The sequence below is a fragment of the Balaenoptera borealis genome (genome assembly GCF_965194805.1).
Source record: "Balaenoptera borealis genome assembly, chromosome: 21".
NCBI lineage: Eukaryota > Metazoa > Chordata > Mammalia > Artiodactyla > Balaenopteridae > Balaenoptera > Balaenoptera borealis.
In genome coordinates, this window is record NC_138880.1 from 29,801,128 (window position 1) to 29,828,424 (window position 27,297).

The 27,297-nt window shown below is 37.1% G+C and overlaps 2 long non-coding RNA genes across 2 annotated transcripts in view; one reads left to right on the top strand and one right to left on the bottom strand.

The window, feature by feature from the left end:
- LOC309619803 overlaps window positions 1-27,297 on the bottom strand; it is a 123,953-nt gene that overhangs the window by 72,201 nt on the left and 24,455 nt on the right. The window lies entirely within an intron of this gene.
- On the top strand, window positions 20,283-26,508 carry LOC309619797. Its single transcript, XR_014239241.1, has 2 exons — window positions 20,283-23,359; window positions 23,726-26,508. It is a non-coding gene; the product is annotated as an uncharacterized lncRNA (long non-coding RNA).

Here is a 27,297-nt window from a genome sequence, read left to right on the forward strand (position 1 = left end):
ACACACAAATTAAGTCAAGGTAGATCAAAGAACTAATGTAAAATATAAAATCATAAAGCATTAGAGAAAAATATGGAAGAAAGACCTCATGACTTGGGTGTAGGCCAAGTTTTCTTAGACAAATCATAGCAATTAATATGATAAGTTAGACTTTACACATATTTTAAAAAATGCAAAACTTCCATTTATTTTCTTAAGAAAATAAATAAGCAAGTCACAGACTTAGAGAAAATAATTACATGATTATAAAACATGCATTTGACGAAGGAATGGTACCTCAGATTTACAAAAGAACTTTTACAACACTATTTAAGAAACTCAAACAAATAGAATAAAAATGTAAAATATTTGAACTGACACTTTGCAAAAAGAAAATATTCAAATGCCCAATAAACATGTGAAAAATTGCGGCCCATCATCAGAAATCAGAGAAATACACATTAAAACTGCTATGAAATGTACATCATTAGTATACCTAAAAAGAAAAAAAAAGAATTTATTATAACACAAAGTGTTAGCGAGAATGCTGGGCAAATGGAACATGCAAACATCGTTGGTGTGAGTTTATAATGATATATATACCACTTAGAAGAAAGGCCTGGCAGCCTCTTATAAATCAAACTCACACCTGACATATGGCCCACAAAGTCAAGTCCTCGGTATTTACAAAAGAGAAAGGAAATATAGAAACAAAGACACACAGACACACACACACAATGTGTTTGGAACACACAATGTGTTCCAAAATGTTTACAGTGACTTTACCCATAAGGGCAAACATTGGAAACAAACCAGATCTTCCTCAATAAGGGAATAAGCACCCTGATGATATTCATCCAACGTAATACTAACTGGCATAGAAAACAGTAAACTGCTGACACCCATGACATCACAACATGGATGGAGAGCAAGGGATTGTAGTTCCTTTCATTTTATTCATGGTAATTTTTGACAGAGTGGATTCCAAATTTACAAATCTATCAATCTTATCCTTAGAAGTCCTTTCTCACCCCTCTTGTCGATAAATATTCTCTTAATTGCTTCTAGTTCTTATGACTTCATTTTGTACATTTCCAAACATATTTGCAATTAAGTATGGTGGACAGTCTGAGGAAAGATTCCAATTTCCGGTTTCTCTAAATAATTAATTATGATTCTTCTTAGCATCATTATAGAGTAACTCTTTCCCTACTTATTTGTCATTACGCTTTTAGCATTTACAAAATTCTCATCTACCCTAAGTCTATTGTTGGCCTGTCTTTTCTGTTCTAGTCATATCATTTTTGTGTGACAATAACAGGTTTCAGCTATGATGAGTTTATAGTTCACTTAGCTTCAAATAGCACAATCTTTTTTTTTTTTTTGGAGCTCTTTCAAAGGATTTATTTGCTACAGAATTGCCTGAGCCCACCAACAAGATGAACTCAGGATTTCTGTGTTTAAAAGGATTTTGCTCACTGCTTCATTTTTACCAGAAATTCAACTTTCAAAAAGCAATTCTTTTTGCCAGCAATTGGTATGCCTAAAAGAGGTTAGAAAAAGATGGAATCTATAGAATAAGATGTCTAAAAATAGGGGAAAAAAATCCCAAACATTAAAAAATTCCTAATTTGACTTGAGGACATGGGGAGGGGGAAGGGAAAGCTGGGATGAAGTGAGAGAGTGGCATGGACATATATACACTACCAAATGTAAAATAGATAGCTAGTGGGACGCAGCTGCATAGCACAGGGAGATCAGCTCAGTGCTTTGTGTCCACCTAGAGGGGAGGGATAGGGAGGGTGGGAGGGAGATGCAAGAGGGAGAAGATATGGGGATATATGTATATGTATAACTGATTCACTTTGTTATAAAGCAGAAAGTAACACACCATTGTAAAGCAATAAAGATGTTTAAAAAAATTTCCTAATTTGGACAGGTCCTTAGTTGAAATCACATTCATCTGCAAAAAGAACAGTTTTAGGTCAGAAATGCCGTATTTTATAACTCCAGATCCCGACCTCGGACTTGCCTGGTGAGGATTCTAGGAAATGCATGAACTGACAAGGAGGGATGCCATTCCGTTGGCCAATTCTGGCATGTGTCCTGGCTTGTGAAGTTTTATAAATCTCTCTTAAACCCAAGCCTCCTGGTTCTGTGATGCCAAAGGCCTAAATCTGATTCTCAATACTCTTTAATTAATTATTTATTTATTTATTTATGGCTGTGTTGGGTCTTCGTTTCTGTGCGAGGGCTTTCTCCAGTTGCGGCAAGTGGGGGCCACTCTTCATCCTGGTGCGCGGGCCTCTCACTATCGCAGCCTCTCTTGTTGCGGAGCACAGGCTCCAGACGCGCAGGCTCAGCAATTGTGGCTCACGGGCCCAGTTGCTCCGCGGCATGTGGGATCCTCCCAGACCAGGGCTCGAACCCGTGCCCCCTGCATTGGCAGGCGAATTCTCAACCACTGCGCCACCAGGGAAGCCCTCAATACTCTTTTAAACAAATAAACAAAAAAACTTCCCTGTAAGATCACACATTTAAGTCTTTGCTGCTTGCGGATACATGCAGAGAAACCGAGCACGGAAGTGAGTTAACGATTCCGTGATGGAGCTGGGAAGCTCTGCACGGCTACGTGCGCTGCAAGAAAAGTTCCTCACTGGACCTGCGCTGGCTGGGCCCCAGAGATGACCGTCCAGGCAAGGGCAACCGGAAGAGGGTGTGAACCCCAGCACTGCTCGACGGGTTTAAATCGCCCCCCACCTGCCTCCAACTCTTCCAGCAAACCAGCTAGTTTTCCCGTCCGAGCAACTTGTTGACCATATTCCACCTGTGTGAGCGTAGATGCCACTTGGTAGCTGAAAACGGGTTCGCAGAGGAGTGTCTCAGAGCCATCTTCGCGGTCTGGCACCTTCTCTACAGCCCCGCCCCCTTTTACTGCGACCAGGGCGGGCGGCCGCGCGCCCCAAACAGCACAGTCTCGCGGTTCCTCAAACTCGACACTAGACTTCTTATCCTTTTAGCTGAATCAATCAGCCAGTCTTTCCTTTCATACACTTTTTTTTAAGTATCTGTATTTTCTTGTCGCAACCATTTAAAAGATGCCTGTCTTGTTAAAACTGCTGATATAGAAAGGAGGACTTAAACTACAGTCGTTTGATTTTAGGGAGATTTTTAACTTCCTGAAACTTAGTATATTACAGATTTGGTCGTAGAGCTATCTAATTCTGCAGAAGTGTCATAGACCATAAATTAAAAATTTACATAGGAGGGAGAGTTTTATAGGTGGGGTTGAGAATGCATAGATTCTAATCTTCTAATGGCTTTGCAGTAAAAAAGCAACTTGGATTTTACAGCTAAAAGTGATCTCAGAAGCACCCAATTCAAAATCTTCATGTCACTGATAGGAAACAGAGGTTCAGATGCAAAGTAATTTGTATTCATACAATGATAAGCCCCTTCCATGTGGCTGAATCACAGGGAGAGCACAGATCTTCTTATTCCTTTACTGTCTCCTTTCTACCCATCAGGCTACCTCGGAGAAATAGCTATATCTCAATATGGTTTTGTACAGGGATCTTATATGCAGAGCCGGGCAAGTTTGAAATCTTGTTAGAAGAAAGGCAACAGGAGGAAACCTAAGCCACCAAGGAGAGCAATTAAAATGCAAACAGGTTTGATCTGTCCCAAGGCAGGCACTTTAAAGGTGCTCATTAACTACATCATCTGGTAACCACGCCAACAGAGCCGCAATTCTGCACTGGGCCAGCCCCAAGTTCATTGCCAACAGGAGCTACTCTGATGATGAAAGCAGCTGAGCCCTTGGTAACCCCTCGGCTGTCTGTCTCATTGTCTAGTATCTGGAGATGGAAGAAAGACATTTCATCATCTTAAAATGAATTTTTGAATATTTTTGGAGAAACAATTGTTCAGGAGCTGAACTGCTCAATCTCTAAGGCTGTGCCACAGAGGGGAACTTTTCCATCAAAGAAAAGTGCACACGAAGGGGATGGGAAATGGCAAACTGGGAGAAAATTATAGCATTTGCTGAGATGAGTCTTCAAGAAAGTCGCTGCCACAGAGAGAGCTTTGCCACACGGGACGAGCTGTCATTTCAAAATGAAAGATATAACCTACAGTTTAAAAACTTTTGAATGTGTATTGGAAGTTTGCAATGCGACCTGCAGAATCCCTGTTACTTTTGGGGAAGAAATTTTTTCTTCCTGTTATTGTAAATGAATATCTTTAGCTTAGCTATTAAAATCACAGATATTTTCAATTAAATATACATATCATTTTATTACATATTATTTATAATTATATTTGCACACTCATAGATATATAAACTTCTTCCCTTGTTTTTCTTAAAAATGTTTTCACTTTTAAAATCTAACTTAATCTACACTCTTTAGAGAAAGTTATAGTCCTAATTTTACAGATGAGAAAACTGAGGTGGATCTGATCCTGTTTGTCTTAGAAAACTCATCCCAGTGTTTACCTTTGATCTGTTCAATGAAAAAGAGAAAATTTGAGTTCTAAAAAATAAATGTCAAAATCTTCACTTCTGCAGGAGTAGATATGTGGATGCAACCATGTAATTTTAAGTAATTATGTACCCGAATAAATTTGATGAACCCTTTTGATAACAGAGTATTTGAGCTGGGAGAAATTTTATGGGGGAAATGACTCCTAATCCTATATTCTACTGTACACTTTTGACTTCAGGCTGATTCTAAATAACTGTCTTTAATGGGTAAAGAAAAAAAATGAACAGGACCTTCAAGATGGTGGAGGAGTAAGATGTGGAGATCACTTTCCTCCCCACAAATACATCAGAGATACATCTACATGTGCAACAACTCCTACAGAACACCTACTGAACGCTGGCAGAAGACCTCAGACTTCCCAAAAGGCAAGAAACTCCCCACATACCTGGCCGTGTGGCTGACAGGGTCTTGGTGCTCCAGCCGGGTGTCAGGCCTGTGCCTCTGAGGTGGGAGAGCCGAGTTCAGGACATTGGTCCACCAGAGACCTACCAGCTGCACATATTATCGTACAGTGAAAGCTCTCCCAGAGATCTCCATCTCAACGCTAAGACCTAGCTCCACTCAATGACCAGCAAGCTACAGTGCTGGACACCCGATGCCAAACAACTAGAAAGATAGGAACACAACCCCACCCATTAGCAGAGAGGCTGCCTAAAATCATAAGAAGGTCACAGACACCCCAAAACACACCACCGGACGTGGTCCTGCCCACCAGAAAGACAAGATCCAGCCTCATCCACCAGAACACAGGCACCAGTCCCCTCCACCAGGAAGCCTACAAAACCCACTGAACCAATCTTACCCACTGGGGGCAGACACCAAAAGCAATGGGAACTACGAACCTGTAGCTTGTGAAAAGGAGACCCCAAACACAGTAAGTTAAGCAAAATGAGAAGACAGAGAAACACACAGCAGATGAAGGAGCAAGGTAAAAACCCACCAGACCAAACAAATGAAGAGGAAATAGGCAGTCTATCTGAAAAAGAATCCAGAGTAATGATAATAAAGATGATCCAAAATCTTGGAAACCGAATGGAGAAAATAAAAGAAACGTTTAACAAGGACCTAGAAGAACTAAAGAGCAAACAAACAATGATGAACAACATAATAAATGAAATTAAAAATTCTCTAGAAGGAATCAATAGCAGAATAATTGAGGCAGAAGAACGCATAAGTGACCTGGAAGATAAAATAGTGGAAATAACTACTGCAGAGCAGAATAAAGAAAAAAGAATGAAAAGAATTGAGGACAGTCTTAGAGACCTCTGGGATAACATTAAATGCATGAACATTCCCAGAAGAACAAGAGAAAAAGAAAGGGTCTGAGAAAATATTTGAAGAGATTATAGTTGAAAACTCCCTTAACATGGGAAAGGAAATAGGCAACCAGTCCAGGAAGCACAGAGAGTCCCAGACAGGATAAATCCAAGGAGGAACACGCCAAGACACATTAATCAAACTATCAAAAATTAAATACAAAGAAAAAATATTAAAAGCAGCATGGGAAAAAAACCAAATAACATACAAGGGAATCCCCATAAGGTTAACAGCTGATCTTTCAGCAGAAACTCTGCAAGCCAGAAGGGAGTGGCAGGACATATTTAAAGTGACGAAAGAGAAAAACCTACAACCAAGATTACTCTACCCAGCAAGGATCTCATTCAGATTCGATGGAGACATTAAAACCTTTACAGACACGCAAAAGCTAAGAGAATTCAGCACCACCAAACCAGCTTTACAACAAATGCTAAAGTAACTTCTCTAGGCAGGAAACATAAGAGAAGGAAAAGACCTACAATAATAAACCCAAAATGATTAAGAAAATGGTAGTAGGAACATACATATCGATAATTACCTTAAATGTAAATGGACTAAATGCTCCAACCAAAAGATATAGACTGGCTGAATGTATGCAAAAACAAGACCCGTATATATGCTGTCTACAAGAGACCCACTTCAGACGTAGGAACACATGCTGACTGAAAGTGAGGGAATGGAAAAAGATATTCCATGCAAATGGAAATCAAAAGAAAGCTGGAGTAGCAATTCTCATGTCAGACAAAATAGACTTTAAAATAAAGACTATTACAAGAGACAAAGAAGGACACTACATAATGATCAAGGGATCAATCCAAGAAGAAGATATAACAATTGTAACTATTTATGCACCCAACATAGGAGCACCTCAATACATAAGGCAAATACTAACAGTCATAAAAGAGGAAATCGACAGAAACAAAATCATAGTAGGGGACTTTAACACCCCACTTTCACCAATGGACAGATCATCCAAAATGAAAATAAATAAGGAAACACAAGCTTTAAATGATACATTAAACAAGATGGACTTAATTGATATTTATAGGACATTCCATCCAAAAACAACAGAATACACATTCTTCTCAAGGGCTCATGGAACATTCTCCAGGATAGATCACATCGTGGGTCACAAATCAAGCCTTGGTAAATTTAAGAAAATTGAAATCATATCAAGTATCTTTTCTGACCACAACACTATGAGACTAGATATCAATTACAGGAAAAAATCTGTAAGAAATACAAACACATGGAGGCTAAACAACACACTACTTAATAACCAAGAGATCACTGAAGAAATTACAGAGGAAATCAAAAAATACCTAGATACAAATGACAATAAAACACAACGACCCAAAACCTATGGGTTGCAGCAAAAGCAGTTCTAAGAGGGAAGTTTATAGCTATACAAGACTACCTTAAGAAACAAGAAACATCTCAAATAAACAACCTAACGTTACACCTAAAGCAATTAGAGAAAGCAGAACAAAAAAACCCCGAAGTTAGCAGAACGAAAGAAATCATAAAGATCAGATCAGAAATAAATGAAAAAGAAATGAAGGAAACGATAGCAAAGATCAGTAAAACTAAAAGCTGGTTCTTTGAGAAGATAAACAAAATCGATAAACCATTAGCCAGACTCATCAAGAACAAAAGGGAGAAGACTCAAATCAATAGAATTAGAAATGAAAAAGGAGAAGTAACCACTGACACTGCAGAAATACATAGGATCATGAGAGATTACTACAAGCAACTATATGCCAATAAAATGGACAACCTGGAAGAAATGGACAAATTCTTAGAAATGCATAACCTTCTGAGACTGAACCAGGAAGAAATAGAAAATATGAACAGACCAATCACAAGCACTGAAATTGAAACTGTGATTAAAAATCTTCCAACAAACAAAAGTCCAGGACCAGATGGCTTCACAGGTGAATTCTACCAAACATTTAGAGAAGAGCTAACACCAATCCTTCTCAAACTCTTCCAAAATATAGCAGAGGGAGGAACACTCCCAAACTCATTCTATGAGGCCACCATCACTCTGATACCAAAACAAGACAAAGATGTCACAAAGAAAGAAAATTACAGGCCAATATCACTGATGAACATAGATGCAAAAATCCTCAACAAAATACTAGCAAACAGAATCCAACAGCACATTAAAAGGATCATACACTATGATCAAGTGGGGTTTATCCCAGGAATGCAAGGATTCTTCAATCTACGCAAATCAATCAATGTGATACACCATATTAATAAATTGAAGGAGAAAAACCATACGACAATCTCAATAGATGCAGAGAAAGCTTTCAACAAAATTCAACACCCATTTATGATAAAAACCCTCCAGAAAGTAGGCATAGAGGGAACTTTCCTCAACAGAATAAAGGCCATATATGAAAAACCCACAGCCAACATCGTCCTCAATGGTGAAAAATTGAAACCATTTCCACTAAGATCAGGAACAAGACAAGGTTACCCACTCTCACTACTATTATTCAACATAGTTTTGAAAGTTTTAGCCACAGCAATCAGAGAAGAAAAAGAAATAAAAGGAATCCAAATCGGAAAAGAAGAAGTAAAGCTGTCACTGTTTGCAGATGACATGATACTATACACAGATAATCCTAAAGATGCTAGCAGAAAACTACTAGAGCTAATCAATGAATTTGGTAAAGTAGCAGGATACAAAATTAAGGCACAGAAATCTCTTGCATTCCTATACAATAATGATGAAAAATCTGGAGGAGAAATTAAGGAAACACTCCCATTTCCATTGCAACAAAAAGAATAAAATACCTAGGAATAAACCTAACTGAGGAGACAAAAGACCTGTATGCAGAAAACTATAAGACACTGTTAAAAGAAATTAAAGATGATACAAACAGATGGAGGGATACACCATGTTCTTGGATTGGAAGAATCAACATTGTGAAAATGACTCTACTACCCAAAGCAATCTACAGATTCAATGCAATCCCTATCAAACTACCAATGGCATTTTTCACAGAACTAAAACAAAAAATTTCACAAAGTGTATGGAAACACAAAAGACCCTGAAAAGCCAAAGCAATCTTGAGAAAGAAAAACGAAGCTGGAGGAATCAGTTTCCTGGACTTCAGACTATACCACAAAGTTACAGTAATCAAGACAGTATGGTACTGGCACAAAAACAAAAATATAGATCAGTGGAACAGGATGGAAAGCCCAGAGATAAACCCATGCACATATGGTCACCTTATTTTTGATAAAGGAAGAATATACAATGGAGAAAAGACAGCCTCTTCGATAAGTGGTGCTGGGAAAACTGGACAGGTACATGTAAAAGAATGAAATTAGAACACTCCCTAACACCATACACAAAAATAAACTCAAAATGGACTAAAGACCTAACTGTAAGGCCAGACACTATAAAACTCTTAGAGGAAAACATAGGCAGAACACTGTCTGACATAAATCATAGCAAGATCCTTTTTGACCCACTTCCTAGAGAAATGGAAATAAAAACAAAAATAAACAAATGGGAGCTAATGAAACTTAAAAGCTTTTGCTCGGGAAAGGAAACCATAAACAAGACCAAAAGACAACCCTTAGAATGGGAGAAAATATTTGCAAACGAAACAACTGACAAAGGATTAATCTCCAAAATTTACAAGCAGCTCATGCAGTTCAATATAAAAAAAAGAGACAACCCAATCCAAAAATGGGTAGAAGACCTAAATAAACATTTCTCCGGGAAGATATACAGATTGCCAACAAACACATGAAAGGATGCTCAACACCACTAATCATTAGAGAAATGCAAATCAAAACCACAATGAGGTATCATCTCACACCAGTCAGAATGGCCGTCATCAAAAAATCTACAAACAATAAATGCTGGAGAGGGTGTGGAAAAAAGGGCACCCTCTTGCACTGTTGGTGGGAATATAAATTGATACACGCACTATGAAGAACAGTATGGAGGTTCCTTAAAAAACTAAAAATAGAAGTACCACACGACCCAGCAATCCCACTACTGGGCATATATCCAGAGAAAACCATAATTCAAAGAGTCATGTACCACAATGTTCATTGCAGCTCTATTTACAATAGCCAGGACGAAGCAACCTAAGTGTCCATCGACAGATGATTGGATAAAGAAGATGTGGCACATATATACAATGGAATATTACTCAGCCATAAAAAGAAACAAAATTGAGTTATTTTGTAGTGAGGTGGATGGACCTAGAGTCTGTCATACAGAGTGAAGTAAGTCAGAAAGAGAAAAACAAGTATCATATGCTAACACATATGTATGGAATCTAAAAAAAAAAAAAAAGGTCCTGATGAAACTAGGGGCAGGATAGGAATAAAGACACAGACATAGAGAATGCACTTGGGGACACGGGGAGGGGGAAGGGTAAGTTGGGACCAAGGTGGAGAGTGGCATGGACATATATACACTACCAAATGTAAAATAGATAGCTAGTGGGAAGCAGCTGCATAGCACAGGGAGATCAGCTCGGTGCTTTGTGACCACCTGGGGGGGGGGGTAGGGAGGGTGGGAGGGAGATGCAAGAGGGAGGAGACATGGGGATATATGCATATGTATAGCTGATTCACTTTGTTATAAAGCAGAAACTAACACACCATTGTAAAGCAATTATACTCCAATAAAGATGTTAAAAAAAACACAATAGCTCAAGGAGTTTAACTTCTGATAATAAAGTCACCTTGTTTGCTATATCTTAAAAAAAAAAAATAATGAACAGAAACAGATACTGAATTAATAATTCCAGGATTGCCTTTACCCTCTTAACACAGATTTCTAAGCCCCCTAAGATATTCTAGAGTAATCCAGAATATATACATTATCTTTAGGATGGCAGGTTTTCATCAGGTCTCATGGTCCCTAGATTATATATTACAGGTGAAAGAAAATGCATAGTACAGCAGGGTGGTAGTCAATTTAAGGCCCTAGGGTTATGTACATGACATGTATATAAACACATGTATATATAAACTTCATATACAAATACATAGTTATATATAATTTATAATATATATTGCTAATTCACTACAGCTGCAAGGTCTTAGGCGATGAGGTGACATTCTTGAGGCCTTTATTGCTAACAGATTCATAGTTTTTAAAGATAAACTCTCTGGAGGCATGATTTTGATCCCCAGATCTTTTAAGCATCAACCCGCAGCAACGACCAAGTGTGTCCTGTTAATTATCTTTGCCTAATTTTAATTGATGGCACATGGCTATGCCGTGGACTAAACACCTTGCAAAACCATTCGGAGGTCATCAAGGAGAGGGTATTAGTCTTATCAATAACTGGCCCACGATTATAGGATCCAGAGAATAGCTGTTCAGCATGGACAGTAATCTAGCACTTCTGACCTTGCATTTTAACATTTGAGAGTGGATCTTAACCTGATTTATGAACAAACTGGGTCTTTTTTTTTTGAACTCTACACAATTATTTTATAATCACTTGCATAAGGATAACCTAATGATGACTCCAAAGAAAGAAAAAAATATATAAATGAAAAATTCCCCTTGTTTATAAACAAATTCAGGAAGAATGATGAAGAGGAAGGAGGTAGAATAGAAGATTCTTCACAAACCTTAATAATACCCAGCAACTAATGTGGAACCAAAATATTAGCACAATATAATGATATGACATGTTTCACAAAGTTCTTAGAATTTGAGTTCGCAGATTCTGTATTTTTTATAACATCACAAGCGTGTGTATATTTTAAAAGTCTATTTACATAATGGTCACATGACTATAAATCAGAATGTTCCACTAGTCATAATATTTTAACAGTATATGAATAGCTTAAAACTATGTGAGTTAGAGCATAGGCACTAATTTCTACATATCTCACTACTGGTACATGATAAGGACATATATCCACCTATAGTTTCTCACTAATGAGGAAAATGAGGTTGAAATTGAATTAACAGTTTAAGACTCTGTGGTTGGAAAGTTTCAAAGCCAGGGATGAACTCAGGTCTCTTTGTTCCTCTTATACAGCTCTTTATAATATATGTTTCCTTTCCCAAGAAAATGTAACACAACTGAAGGTCTGTTACAAACCACCGACTAAAAAAATAAAGTACATTAAAATAATGTTACTGAGCTTCAGATGCCATCTTACTATGACTAAAATAATCCTGTACAATGTATAATCTTTTTCAAATCATAAGTCATCAAGTACCAGTAATTTATAAACAATGAGGCATCGTCCCATATTATATATACTGATCCACTTAGGATTTTTTGTCCAAATGGAAGTCAGCTATACATGGGAAATGCTAGCTAATTTGAAAACAAAACCAAAAAACTTCAAATTAACTTTATAAGATAATGGACATTTTTTTCATTATTTTATCCAGTTTTACTGAGATGTAATTGACATAAAGCACTGCGTAAGTTTAAGGTATACAGCATACTGACTTGACTTTCATATACTGTGAAATGATGACCACGATAAGATTAGTTAACATTCATCATACTCATACAGATACAAAAAGAAAAAGAAAGAGAAAACAATGACTTTTTTTTTCTAGTGATGAAAACTCTTAGGATCTCGTCTCTTAGCAACTTTCCAATTCACCACACAGCAGTGTTAATTACAGTCATGTTGTATACTACATCCTGGGATTTATTTGTCTAATAACTGGAAATTTGTTTTATCTTATAACTTGGAAATAGGTTTGAAACTTATTTTTAGTCAAGCAATAGTGCAACACGGGTGGCGGCTTTCATCCTAGTGTCCTGGGTCTTTCCATTTTGATGCCCACCCCCATCTCCAAGGTCCTCACTGCCATCTGTCTGCTGACTCTGGAAGAGGAGGAGAAAGAAAAGAGCAGAAGAGAAGAGAAAGACTTTCTTACAAGCCCCCTGATCCAGAAGAGAAACAAGTCACTGTCACTCTCACCTTCCTTTTCTGACAGTTTGTCACGTAACTACAGCTAGATACAAGGGGCCTGACTCATAAAGTCCCAAATCTTTTCTGGCAATAATGCTATTCTCTGAAAGGGGGGGGGGCATCTACTTTTTTGGACATCTGATCTTATCTGCTGTGTTAATGTTTCATCACATTTGATCAGGTAAGCTAATCACCCCCAAGTTTCCAAAACCCTATTTCATGGTGATAAATAAAAAACTCTGTCCTTCTATCCACAGGTGAAACTATTCTGCACTCCTCTAGAGCCGTCGACGAGAAGGGTAGTATACAACAAAAATTTTAGAGGATCAGGGTTCAAAATCTAGTCTAAGAGTTGTGTCACCGTGGACATATCATTCAGTTTTGAACCTCTGTTTGCACCCAAGTAAAGAATCATTTCACGTGGAGGTAAACACGGGGACGGGGGATGGACGTAATGTCTGATAATAACTCTTGGTATAAAGCACATGACAGTTTCCATAACCATTTTACGTGCTCCTCGCAACATTAGTAGGAGTGGTTAATGAGAAAGTGTTTTATAAAAAAACTGTGTGGTGATCAGCCCAATCCTGCCTGGGATTTTGTTAAGGGGAAAAATACTATGCAATCCTGCCCCTTTTGGATGGAGATTTTGGGGGACCATGAGAGGTGATAATGCTTATTAAAAACCCCATGCAATAATAAGCTTGCTGCTCGGCACTTGGTGTGTTGTAACTTAGTTACCCCAGTAGCTTTGTGAATGGGAATATTATACCCATGTTAATCAATAAAGAATTTACAACTCAAGAGAGTCAGGTAAGCCCAGGATTCAAATTTAGGTTTCTCCGAATAAAAGCCCTATTGTCTTTCTATTAGGGCTCAGATCTCTGTTCCATAGACCTCATGGGGCGGATGGTCATGCTACTGCTGGACCAGACTTTAAGAATTACATCAGCTGCTACGGATGGAAACCGGGCCATTTGTCATGCACCCCAGCTGCATCGGAAGCTTATGCTTTAGATGAAAGTTGCACGTACACTGCAGGCTGAACAAACTCAACTCCCTTGCTCACTCTTGCTCATTTATGAGATTTGTCCTCTTCCAACGGGTAGAACTCTTCTTTATTATTTCTGTGATTCCCTGAGCCTCATCCACTATACTTTGGGTGGGAGGAAGGCTAAATACAGGCATGAATAGATGGTATTTATTTAATCAGAAAATGAAAAGGATGTATTTGCGGACATAACACACATGACAGTGACCCAAATTACTTACGCCATCTCCTGTTTTTATGATACCATCTAATTTGCCATTATAATTCAAAGTAACTTCATTTTCCCAGGTGGAAGACGGGACATTACTGTAACTTATAATTTGATGGTAATTAGAGTGCGAACTCACATAATTAGTGTAGCAAGATCACTCTTCTGTTTTGTTTCCCAAATGAATCACATCCCTCATAGGGGAAGCTCTTGAAGGGTAGGTTTAAAGTTTCAAGTGCTATGTATAGATTGGATGGCATCTCAATAATCATAACATGATCTTCTTTCCATTTCCAGAGAATATTCTGAAATAGTCTCCCTGGCCATACTGAGGAAAGATCTAAGTTCATGGATGAATTCTAGAAGCATGGATGTGCCTGGGACACTCAGGCTATACCGTGAAGGATGAAGAGAAACTCACGGCACTTAGAACACTTACTTATGCTTGGTCTCCAGATTTTCATGCATAATATTCATTTATTCTACAAACAAATTCCGCTCTGAGCGCAGGACGCACCTGCCCCGGATCCTCCTTCCCCGTGTGGACTGCTGACCGCACACTCACCTACACTCCTTACTCACATGATTTGACGACCACCCCCCTGCCCAGTATCTTCACCCTTTTAAAGTGACTACCTTCTTCTTCTTTCAGTTTTTAGCTTCAACTTGTGATTTAGTAACAACCTTATTAATGTCTCAAGTCCTCCTCTCCAGACCCATCGTTTCTGCCTTAGTTACTCCTGGCTGCATTCAAAGTCTCCTTGGAAACACACCCACCTGTAGAGATAATCACTCCATTCCTGTGCCCCAGGTATCCTTCCACAAACCTGAAAATGTCTTGGCAATGACACAGAGCAACAGGCACTTTCATGCAAAAACAAGTGGGTATTTTATACAAAGTAAAAATGAATGCCAGTTACAAGTTGGAAACTATAAATGACTTTGTCAGTTTTGGTAATTCAAATGCATAAAATGGATTAAGGATATGTAAATTGCAGAGAAAAGTGAAACTTCCATACTTCTCATACAATATCAAGTAATATTATGAATACATATATAGTGAAATATCCAGAACATTGGCTGAGCATTATGTGCCCAGGTATGTTCTAAGCATTTTGCTCTTGGGAAGCGTAAACATGGAATTTATGAGAATATTTTTCGGTGCTGAGGGGTTCGTGGTGGAGAGGGTGAGAAATAGGTACAGGAAAGTTGCCTAGGCTTCATGTATAATGTGCATTTTCTTTTCAAAGGTGTCTGCAGCAAGAAGGGAATTTTCCATATGTTGTCCTCTCTGCTATATTCTTATTTTTGATGTCTGTTCAGCCTCACAAGTTACAATCATGCCACTGTTTTCTGAGAAAACCTTTGTAGATTAATCTTCTCTGAGTTGATGTTCTCTGTGTAAAAATGCTACTTGTAATAGGATGCCCAAATCTAAATAATCTTAAGCATATAAAATCAAGAAGAATTAAGAAACTATCAAGGTGTGACACTGTCATGTTTCCTTCTAATTCAGTGGGCACCAAACTGCAAAAATATATAAAAATGAAGATAAACTATTGCCCATGGATGAAGTTTTAGGACATTTATTATATATAATAGCACATGAAATGGCCAATAGTATCTTTATTTCCATAAAAAATAAGTTTCTCTTGAAAAGTCTAGTCAAACTGGGGGAAAATATTTGCAAAAGACACATCTGATAAAGGACTGTTATCCAAAATATACAAAGAGCTCTTGAAACTCATCAATAAGAAAACAAACTGACTAAAACTGGGCTAACAACCTTGACAGACACCTCACCAAAGACAATGGCAAATAAGCAAATAAGCACAGGAAAAGATGCTCCACATCACATATCATTAGGGAAGTGCAAATTAAAACAACAATGAGACACCACTACGCCCCGATTACAATGGTCAGAATCCAGAGCACTGACAACGCAAAGAGCTGCGGAAGATGTGGAGCAACGGGAACTCTCGTTCACTGCTGGTGGGAATGCAAAATGGTGCAGCCACTTTGGAAGACAGTTTGGCAGCTTCTTACAAAGCTAAACATACTCTTATCATATAATATATCAGTCATACTCCTTGGTATCTACTCAAAGGTGTTGAAAACTTACATCCACACAAAAACATGCACACAAATGTTTACAGCAGATATATTCATAACTGCCAAAACCTGGAGGCAACTGAGATGTCCTTCAGTAGGTGATGGATAAACTATGAAACATCCAGACAATGGAATATTATTCAGCAATAAAAAGAAATGAGCTGTCAAACCATGAAAAAATATGGAGAAAGCTTAAGTTCATGTGACGAAGTGAATGAAGCCAATCTGAAAGGCTGTATGCTGTATTATTCCAACTATGTGACATTCTATAAAAAGCAAAATTATGGACACAGTAAAAGAATGATAGTGGTTACCAGGATTTGGTGGGGGAAGGAAGGATGAATAGGCTGGCAAAAAAGGTTTTTCAGGGCAGTGAAACTATTATGTAAGATACTGTAATGCTGGATACATGTCATTATACATTCGACCAAACCCATAGAATGCACACCACCAAGATGTTGTAAACTGATGTAAACTATGGACTTGGGGGGATAATGATGTGTCAAAATAGGTTCATGGGTTATAAAATAATACGTATCATCTGGTGGGGTTGCTGATAATGGGGGACACTATGCATGTGTGGGGGGACAGGGGGTGTATGGGAAATCTTACACCTGCTCATTTTTGCTGTGACCCTAAAACTACTCTAAAAAATAAAGTCCATTAAAATACATAAGTTTCTCAATTTTGTCAATTACTTTAAAAAATAAGTCTCTAAAAATCCCTTCTAAACTCTAAATGCATATTGAATTACAAAACCAAAATATCTAATTAGGGTTTATAATATATGTCAAATCAAAATACATAATCATGGACTTCTGCTTTCATGAACAATCATCTGTGGTGGAAAATGCTCTCTTGTAGTAAACAACTAGTAAGCCACACAGGATATATTAAATTGATTTTTTTCATTATTTGGGCAAAAGACAAACACAGGGTTGTCATTCTTGAGAGAAAAGAAACCAATGAAATAAGTCTTCTGCCAGCCCCTTAAGGCTAGGAGAAAGCTTCAAAGCCAGAGTACATGGGGAAAAACAAAAACAAAAACAAAAAACAAAAAAGCTTAACTAATAGAGCCCAAAGTTCTCTGAGTCTAGGAGACAGAGATCAGAATTCACTGAGGCAGAGCTTGTTAGATTTTGGGGATGAGAACATCAGAGGGGAGACAGGTGGATGGAAAGAGAACTTTAGAGATATGCAAAAGAATTCCTGAATTTTTGTTTATTTAATCCAGCACGTATGAGGTGAAATTCAATGATGCTAGAGAAAAAACACAGGAAGATGTAGGCCGAAAAACCCCCAGAGCCACAAAGAGCTGGAAAAATTCTGTATCCAACCAGACAGAATGTAGAGACCCTGAAGTACACACAGCATCTAGTGGAGTTCTCCCAAAGACAGTAGCAGGCAACATTAGCTCCAGGCTGAAGCGTCCTCTGGCTCAGCCCTGAGGAAGCTTAAAATAAGCACTGCATGGGTAAAACTGACTCTAAGTTATCGGAATTTCTGAACAAAGCTCAACACCATTAAAGGAACAGAACAAAACTCAGTACCCAGCAGTGTAAAATCATAATGTCTGTCATCCAATAAAATATTACCAGGCATATGAAGAGACAGAAATATATGATCCATAACCAGGAGATAAATCAGTAATAAAATCAGAGAAATGGCAGAGATGATAAAATTAGTAGATGTGGTAGTTAGCAAAGCCAGTATAAATATAATCCATATGCTCAAGAATGTAGAAGAAAACATGAGCATGTTGAGGAAAAACATTGGAAAACATAAAAATCTAAGTTGAACTTCTAGAGATGAAAATTTAACATCTAAAATAAAAAGTACACTGGGTATGATGAAGAGGATTAAAAACCCAGAATAAAACATTAGTGAATTCGAAGAAATAGCAATAGAAACTCTCAAAAATTAAACACACAGAAAGAAAAGACTGAATTAAAATGAACAGAGTATCATTGACCCATGGTAAAATATAAAGCAGTCAAAAATGCATACGATTTGAGCCCTAGGAGGAGAGAAGGAACTAAAAACAAAAAATATGTATATATTTAAAGAAATAGTAGATAGAAACTTATTTGATGAATAGTATAATCCTACAGATCCAAGAATTCAACAACCTCCAACCACAAGAACATAAGAAAATTCTACAAAGATGTATCATAATAAAATTGCTGAAGAACAGTAATAAAAATGAAGATCTAAAAAGCAGACAGTATAAAGGTGGAGGGGATAACTTACTTTTAGATTAAAAAAATAGGAATTATCACAGACTTCTCATGAGAAACTGTACAGGCTACAAAACAATGGAGCAACAATTTTTAGAGTACTAAAAGACAAAAGTCTGTATCTAGTAAAAATACATTTAAAAAACTAGTCAAAAAGGGGCATTTTTAGACACAGTAAAGCTGAGAGAAGTCATCACCATCACATGTACTACAAGAATATCATAAAGGGTATTCTTCAAGCCAAAAGAAAAAGCTTAAGAGATGAAAAGCTGTAACTAATCAAAACATCATAAATATTTTGAATGTGGCTCAATATTATAAAATACATTCCTCCCCAGTTTTGAAATCTCTAAAAGATAACTGACAATTTAATGCAAAAATAAGATCAATGTATTATGGGGTTTAAACGTGTGTAAAAATAGTAAAATGTTGACAACAATAGCATAAAGGATGGGAGCAGGGAAATATAACTATGCTTCTATAATGTTCTTATAATATATGTGAAATGGTATAATGTTATTTGAAGATGAATTGTGATTGGTTAAAGGGGTATATTATAAATCCTAGAGCAGCCACTATTAAAATACAACAAGATGAAACAAGGTAACAATTATAGCTAATAAGCCAATTGCAAAGAAAAAACCTGAAAATACACTCAATCTACCAAAAAAGCAGAGAAAAAGAGAATAAACAAAAACACTTGAAAAAATAGAAAACAGATAGCAAGATATGCATAAGTACATTAAATATAAATAGTCTATAAAAATAAATAGTCTATGCAACTCAACAAAATTCAGAGATTGTTGGATTGCATGAAAAAGCATATCTTAACTATTTGCTGTTTTCAAGAAACTAACTTTCCATATGAAGACACAAATAGGTTAAAAGGATGGACAAAGATGTAACTGAAGTACCTCACCTATGTCATGATCCCTTTATTTGCTTGCAGACATACTACTAGGGAGAACCCAAGTCTCCACATTGTAGTTGATTGTCTTCCCAAGATGTGTCTAACAAAGGACTTGTATCTTATGTAAAAATCTCTCATGAATCAATCATGAGAAGGCAGGAACTCTGTAAAAAGAGTAACTCCTTTATTTGCTTGCTGGTCCACTGGAAGAGGTGCACAAAATGGCCAGGTAGTATTTCTTAGCTTTGAGTTCAATAAAAATCAAATTGCATCCCAGGGCAGAAGTACTCCTTCTTGGAAACCAGGAACTGTGATCCAGACAGCCTACTTTTGTAGGTTCGAGAAACACAGATTTTGGCATTGGATCACAAGATGTGGCCACCACATAACTAGGCTAATTGGTTCTCCTCAACAAAAAGAAATTGCTGTTCAGCCTCAAGGAATCTAGTTATTGAGGAATTCCAGATCTAGCACCTGTCAGAAGTGACCTCATGGTCTTCTGTGTCAGTTGGTAGACACTTATTGAGAACAGGGTGGGCTACACACATATATACTGCAACATGTTCACCACAGTATGGTTAATTAATACGTTATTTACGTCACGTAATTACCGTTATGTTGCCCTTGCTATTAGACGAAGAACATCAAATCTCTTTCACAGCAACTTTCAAATGTGCAGTATTGTTAACTAGAGTCACCATGCTGTATGTTGGATCCCTGGAACTTATTCGTCTTATAACTGCAAGTTTGCACACTGACCAACGTCACCACATTTCCCTCACACTCCAGTCCCTGGCAACCACCATTCTCCCCTCTATTTATATGAGTTCAATGTTTTAAAATTCCACATATCAGACTAGCTATCATACAGTATATGTATGTCTCATCTAACTTAGCATAATACATTCAAAGTCCATCCATGTTGTGATAAATGGCAGGATCTCTTTCTTTCTTAAGGCTGAATAATATTATATATATACACACATTTTCTTTTCCATTCATTTATCAATGGACACATAGGCTGTTTCCATATATATATTTTGGCTATTGTAAATAATGCTTTAATGAACATGGGCATGCAGATACCACTTTGACATAATGATTTTATCTTCTTTGGATATATAACCAGACATGAAATTGCTGAATCACATGGTAGTTCAATTTTTAATTGAGGAACCTCCACACTATTCCATAGTGGATGAACCAATTTACATTCCCACCAACAGTGAACCAAGGTCCCCTTTTCTCCACATTTTTGCAAGCATTTGTTATTTCTTATTTTTTTGATGACAGTCATTCTATTGGATATGATCTTTAATCAATAACTTAACCTTCAATGTAAAATAACAACAACAACAAAAAGAACAAATTAAACACGGGGTGAGCAGGATGATGGAAATATAAAGAGAAATAACTGATGAATTATAAAGCATAAAAACAATAGAATAACAATCAAAACAAAAGGTGACAGATCAGTATAGTGGCTTATGGCAGTGAGTACTTTCTTAAGAAGAGCATAAATAAACTTTCTCAATTGAGTAGAATATTCTAGGTCTTGATAAGGTGGTGGTTACCTGGCTGTATAAGTTTGTAAAACTCCATCCATGTTTAACAGTTGGGCATTTCACTGCATATAAATTTTCCCAGAATAAAACCAATAAATCTCATACAGGAAAATACCATATGAATGGTTGTTGACTTCCCATCAAAAACAGTGGGGACAGTATATTTAAATTGTTGAAAGAAAGAGAACGTCAACTCAGATTTATATATGCAGCAAAAATAGCCTTAAATAATGGACGTAAATAAGACATTGCCAAACAATTGAAGACAGACAGAATCCACTGCAGTAGAGTTAACCATTCTACTGCATTTTTAAATGTTAAAAGACATCTTTAAGCTGAAAGAAATGAAAACAGATGGTACGTGGAATATTCTAGAAGGAATGAAGAGCACCAGAAATAAAAAAATAAAGAAGAAAGAAGAAAATTCCTTAGTAAAATAAAGATAGTCTTAATTAATAACAGGAAACTTGACAACTTCTACTCTCAACATTTTGTGTGATCTGGAGGATATTCAATGACATTTTTAAAAATTTCTGATTATTTATATGTGTGTGTATATATATGTATACATATATATACACACATATATATCAGAAAAATAATTAATAATCAGGATAAATAATTAAGATTAAAAAGTAATGTAAAAAAATCCATAATGGGTGGGATTCATATATATCAAAGGAACTAAGGAGCCAAGTGAAAAGGATGTCAATGGCCAAAGCTGCACCATTTGACCCCCCCTCAAAAAAGTAGTATCAGATTATAATACAAAGTACAAAATAAAAATCCATGAGTCCATAATGTCCTAACTAAATGACTGAATAAATAAACAAATGGTGGAGAACAGATAAATCTCCTGTGTAAATGAATTAAAAAAAAAATTTCCAAATGCTGTCATCTGCCCGCAGTTTGTTGGAGCACAGCCCCTTACCCCTTAGGTGTGGGCTCTGCATAGTGAATTCTTCCAAAGAATACAGTATGGAAAGAGGAAACAGAGGAGGGCCTTTACAGGGAACAATCCTGAGAAACACTAACTTGGTCAGGTGATCAAAGTAAACATCAATAATTGCAAAGGTACATAAAAATGACTTTACATACCCTTGATGTGATATGATGGAAATGGCGCTGAATCTCTGTCGTTTTCCTGCCCTGAACTCACAATCCCAGGGTGGCAATGAGGAAAGAATCAAACAATCCTAATTTAGGCACATCCTATAAAATACCTGACCAGCTCTTTTCAAAGCTGTCAAGTTCATCAAAAGCAAAGAAAGTCTGAAAAACTTAAGGCCAAAAGAAGCCCAAGGAGATGGGACAACTAAATATAATTTGGTATCCTGGGTGGGATCCTGGAACAGAAAAATGACTTTAGGTAAAATCTAAGGAAATCTGAATCAAGCATGGACTTCCATTAATAATAACGGATCAGTATGTGCTCACTGTATTAAATACACCATGCTAAGGTTATTTTTATGATTTATTAAAAACTTTTTTTATTGAAGTATAATTGATTTACAATGTGTTCACTATGCTAAATTAAGATGTTAATAACAGAAGGAGTAGGGTGTGGGATATATGGAGATGCTAAAATTCATTCTCAACTTTTCTGTGACTCTAAAAACTATTTTTAAATTCGGAAAGTTTATTCAAAAATAAGGAATAATAATGCTGGGCACTTGATCCTCATGTTTTTGACCAGATGATAACATAGCCAAGCTGTCACTACATCCAGCATCTCTATTTAAACATACATTTTATTATCCTAACTAGTAAACTTGCGAAGGTAAAAGAAGGAGGTACTAAACAATAAACAAAATGATAGTCTTCTTGTTAAATCGCATCGGCAAACCTAAAACACAGCTCACCAAACATATTACAGACAGATTCTTTACTAGAATCAAAGGGACATATGTACACACATTTAAACAAAATTATAAAAAGCAATTTATTCATACTGCTTATCTCACCATTATAAAAGTGTAGTCAGAATCATTTATCTTGGTAATACATATTTAAGTATTTCATAAGTTTCTCAGTCCTATCTGACACTGGTATTTTCTGAGGATTTTTAATTTCTTTTCTTTTCTTTTCATTTGAGGATTTCTGATTTCTTTTTTAATGATTATTGTTTTTTTAATATTTATTTATTTTCCTTTTTTTTTTTTTTTTTGGTTGCTTTGGCTCTTAGTTGCGGCACCCGGGATATTTGTTGAGGCATGCGTGATCTTTTCGTTATAGTGGGCTGTCTGCTCGGGTTCCTCTCTAGTTGTGGGGTGCGGGTTTTTTCTCTAGCTGTGGCGTGCAGGGCTCCAGGGCGCGTGGGCTCTGTAGTTTGCGGGCACGTAGGCTCCCTGGTTGAGATGCGCGAGCTCAATAGTTGTGGCGTGCGGGCTTAGTTGCCCCGCAGCATTTGGGATCTTAAATCCCCAACCAGGGATCAAACCCACATACCCAGCATTAGAAGGCAGATTCTTTACCACTGGACCATGAGGGAAGTCCCGAGGTTTTTTTTTTTTTTTTTTTTTTTTAAAGGGACACTCACTAGAGTGGGAGATATTCCAGCTAGGATTTTATTAATTAATTAATTAATTTGTTTATTTTTGGCTGTGTTGGGTCTTCGTTTCTGTGTTAGGGCTTCCTCTAGTTGCGGCGAGCAGGGGCCACTCTTCATCGTGGTTCGCGGGCCTCTCACTGTCGCGGCCTCTCTTGTTGCGGAGCACAGGCTCCAGACGCGCAGGCTCAGTAGTTGTGGCTCACGGGCCCAGTTGCTCCGCGGCATGTGGGATCTTCCCAGACCAGGGCTCGAACCCGTGTCCCCTGCATTGGCAGGCAGATTCTCAACCACTGCGCCACCAGGGAAGCCCCCGAGGATTTTTTATAATATGTGATCTTTAAATAAAATTGTCCTCAATCTTCTTTAAAGTTGCATCTTATGGTTAACAAATTTGAAATTATTGACACCTTCAATTGATACCTTTGTATTTTTAAATGAGAAGATCCTGTCTTTGCAATGCAGTAGGTACACGTTAAGTTTCGCAAGTTATTCTAGATGGAGTATGTTCTTAGCTCTCATGCGGTTAATGGAGTCATTTGCAAATACTTACAGAACATCAGTGTGCCACGTTTTCCTCTTTTACATGTAGTCATGACACCTCCCACTGAACAAACACGTTTTACAAGACAAAGCATGTCTAATAGGTTTTCTCTGTTTATAATTCTTTCAAATGTTGCACCAAATTTAGATACTACAGAATCACAGACCTTTGCGTTTTCATTTTATTAGAGTCCAGGATATAAATGTATATAACTAAAATTAGAACCATTTTCAAACAAATCAAGATATCCCATAGGGTAATCATAGGTTCTGAAAATTAAATATTCTAGGTAGTTTGGGCCTCCATGCTGTTTGCTAGCTTTGTTTTAAAATAAATGGAATTTTCTAAAACTTTCAGAAGCTGAAGTTTGGTGTTTCTCTTGTTTACATATTTTCAACTGATTTTTAATGAATTGCAACCAAAATTTAGAAGAACTTATTAGAGAAATATTTAATATTGTTCCAGGATACAGAACTGATTTATAACGTAGGTTTTAAAGGCTCAGTTATTTCTAAAATATAATTGATCATGAATAGCAAAGAGGAAAAATGCATAAAAATAAGCTGATTTTCTATCCAAAACAGAATCATGAAACATACTTTTTTAATTTAGTTATTCTGAAAAAAATACATGAGCATTATTTATGAAGTTTGAAAACTATGGTTTCTTTCGGTTGCTTTTAGATGCTTTTTGGATGACATTATGAACTATTTTAACCACAATTCATCTCAAAGATATTCATGTTACGTAACCTTCTTAATTTAGTAAGACGACTGTGTTACTATGTTTCCCCACCCCCAAAAGTCTTTGTACATTTTTATGTTTCAAAAACAACCACTGTTCTTCTTCAAGGTTGAACTGCAGAATTCATGGTAGCCTTCACAATAATCTCTGCTCTTTCACTTTTTACTGAACAAATTTTCAAGAGCTTTGCTTTTCTTCCATAAATGTGTGTTAAAAAATAAACTGCTGTCGGAATTAGCCTAATTTTTTTTTGATAAACACTGCTATTAAAGTGGCACCTTTTCAAATGTCTGTGAAGTTCTGCCGCTGCTCATGATGCCGATCCAATAACGTCTATTTCTTGACCTTTCACATATGCACCGCTGCCCACACACACACACTTTGAGTTGGAAATGAGATGACTTAATTGACAAGAAGAGTCATTTGATCTAAATGAAAACTCACGATGCACGGAGAGGGCCTTCCATATCTGTTCTTCTGCTCAACACGTTAAACCACCTCTTTGGGCACTGACTTTGAAAAATGACTGCACACTGTTGAAGTACATGCCGCTGCTTCTGACTTGCATCTTCTGGATTTTAGGTGAACAAATGATGTCAACCAGTAGGAGCACCAGAGCAGATGGTAAATGTCGACAAATCTTTTCTGCAAGTTACGTGCTTGTCAGGAATCTTCTTCAACAACAAAATCATTACTTTATTTTTTTAAATTAAATACACATTCAGTTTGTTGTTTTCTGATTGATGCTGAAAGGGTTCCTTGGAAAGAGGAGCTGCCAGTAGAGGTCAAGGGGTCATTGGAGAATGGATGGCGAGGGCACAGCTAACAGGTGAGGATGTTTGCTGAGCCCCACCATACACCCTGGGGGCCAGGTGGTCATAACTAAGCAAAATAGGTTTTGAAAAAAGAAAAAAAAAGGTCAAAATTGGTGAATGAAAGTAAAAACCTTCAAAGGACCAACTGCAGATAAAAATGTTAAGCCAGGATCAAAGCACAACGCTTGCTACTCCATCAAAAGTTCCACTCCTATGTGGCTTTCCATGAGAATGCTCAAAAAACCCCTCTGTTAAAGGAAAATCCTCTGACTCATAAAAGGTTTATTTCCTCACAACAGACTGAAACGAAAGTCACCCAATTGATTTTGTAAGTTTAATACAACCTTGATTACAAAGCCAGATAAAGAGCAAAAATTCGTAGCATAGCTCTGAAAAATCCAAAGTATAATATTATCTAACCAAATCCAGAAGTGCATCAAAAAATAACAAACCATTGCAATCAACATGAGTCTATTCCAGAAATGCAAGATTTTAAAACTTCTGAAAAATCCAACAACTGAATCCATCACTTCGATCAACTATATAAAAATCACATAATTATCTGAATAGATGCATACAACTGTTGGTAAATTTTAAAACTGAAATTAATATACAAGATATATATAAATTGAAAAAAATAGAAACTGCCTCACATGGAAAAAAAAGCATGTACAAAAATCTTACTGCAATCCCACTCCTGGGCATATACCCAGAGAAAACCACAATACAAAAAGACACATGCCCCCTAATGTTCACTGCAGCACTGTTTACAACAGCCAAGACATGGAAGCAACCTAAATATCTACCGACAGATGAATGGATAAAGAAGATGCGGTACATATATACAATGGAATATTACTCAGCCATAAAAAAAGAATGAAATAATGCCATTTGCAGAGACATGGATGGACCAAGAGATTATCATACTAAGGTGAAGTAAGCCAGACAGAGAGATATTGCTTATATGTGGAATCTAAAATAAAAAAAAAAAATACAAATGAACTTATATACAAAACAGCAATAGACCCACAGACATAGAAAACAACTTATGGTTACCAAAGGCGAAAGGGGGAAGGAAGGATAAGTTAGGAGCTGGGGATTAATTTATACTCCCTACTGTACATAAAATAGATAACCGACAAGGACCTACTGTACAGCACAGGGAATCTACTCAATATTTTGTAATAACCTATAAGGGAAAAGAATCTGAAAAAAATATGTATATATGCATAACTGAGTCACTTTGCTGTACACTTGAAACTAACACAACATTGTAATTCAACTATACCTCAATTAAAAAAAAAAAGAAAAAGAATTCATGAGAAAAATCTTACAGCAAATCTCACGAACAATAGAAACAACTTGGTTGTGCTTCCTTTATTACTCAGAACAAAGCACATACTGTTACCATTATCATCCAATATAATAAGTCTAGAATAGAAAAGCAAGAAAGAAAAATCAAGAGAAAGAGACAAGTGAAGTTTAAAACAGGTAGGTGTATCCAACACCTAGTATACACCTTGCCTGCCTCCCCAGCCTTTTCTGACTTGCGTTCCAGCCACTGTCACAGTGACTAAAGTTGTGTGAACTCCACCCGAATTCTCTCTGAGGAAACCTCGCCCTTGCCCATGGGTCTCCTTTAGCCAGTTTCCTCAGTCTCTTTGGCCACACTGCTGTTTTCTCCCCGAGCAGAGAGCTAGTCCCCTCTCTGAATGACCTGCCTCTGGTTCTGGCCAGGAAGCGGTGAGAAGCCAGGTAGCAAATCCTGAGGAAAGTCTGCGTCTCTG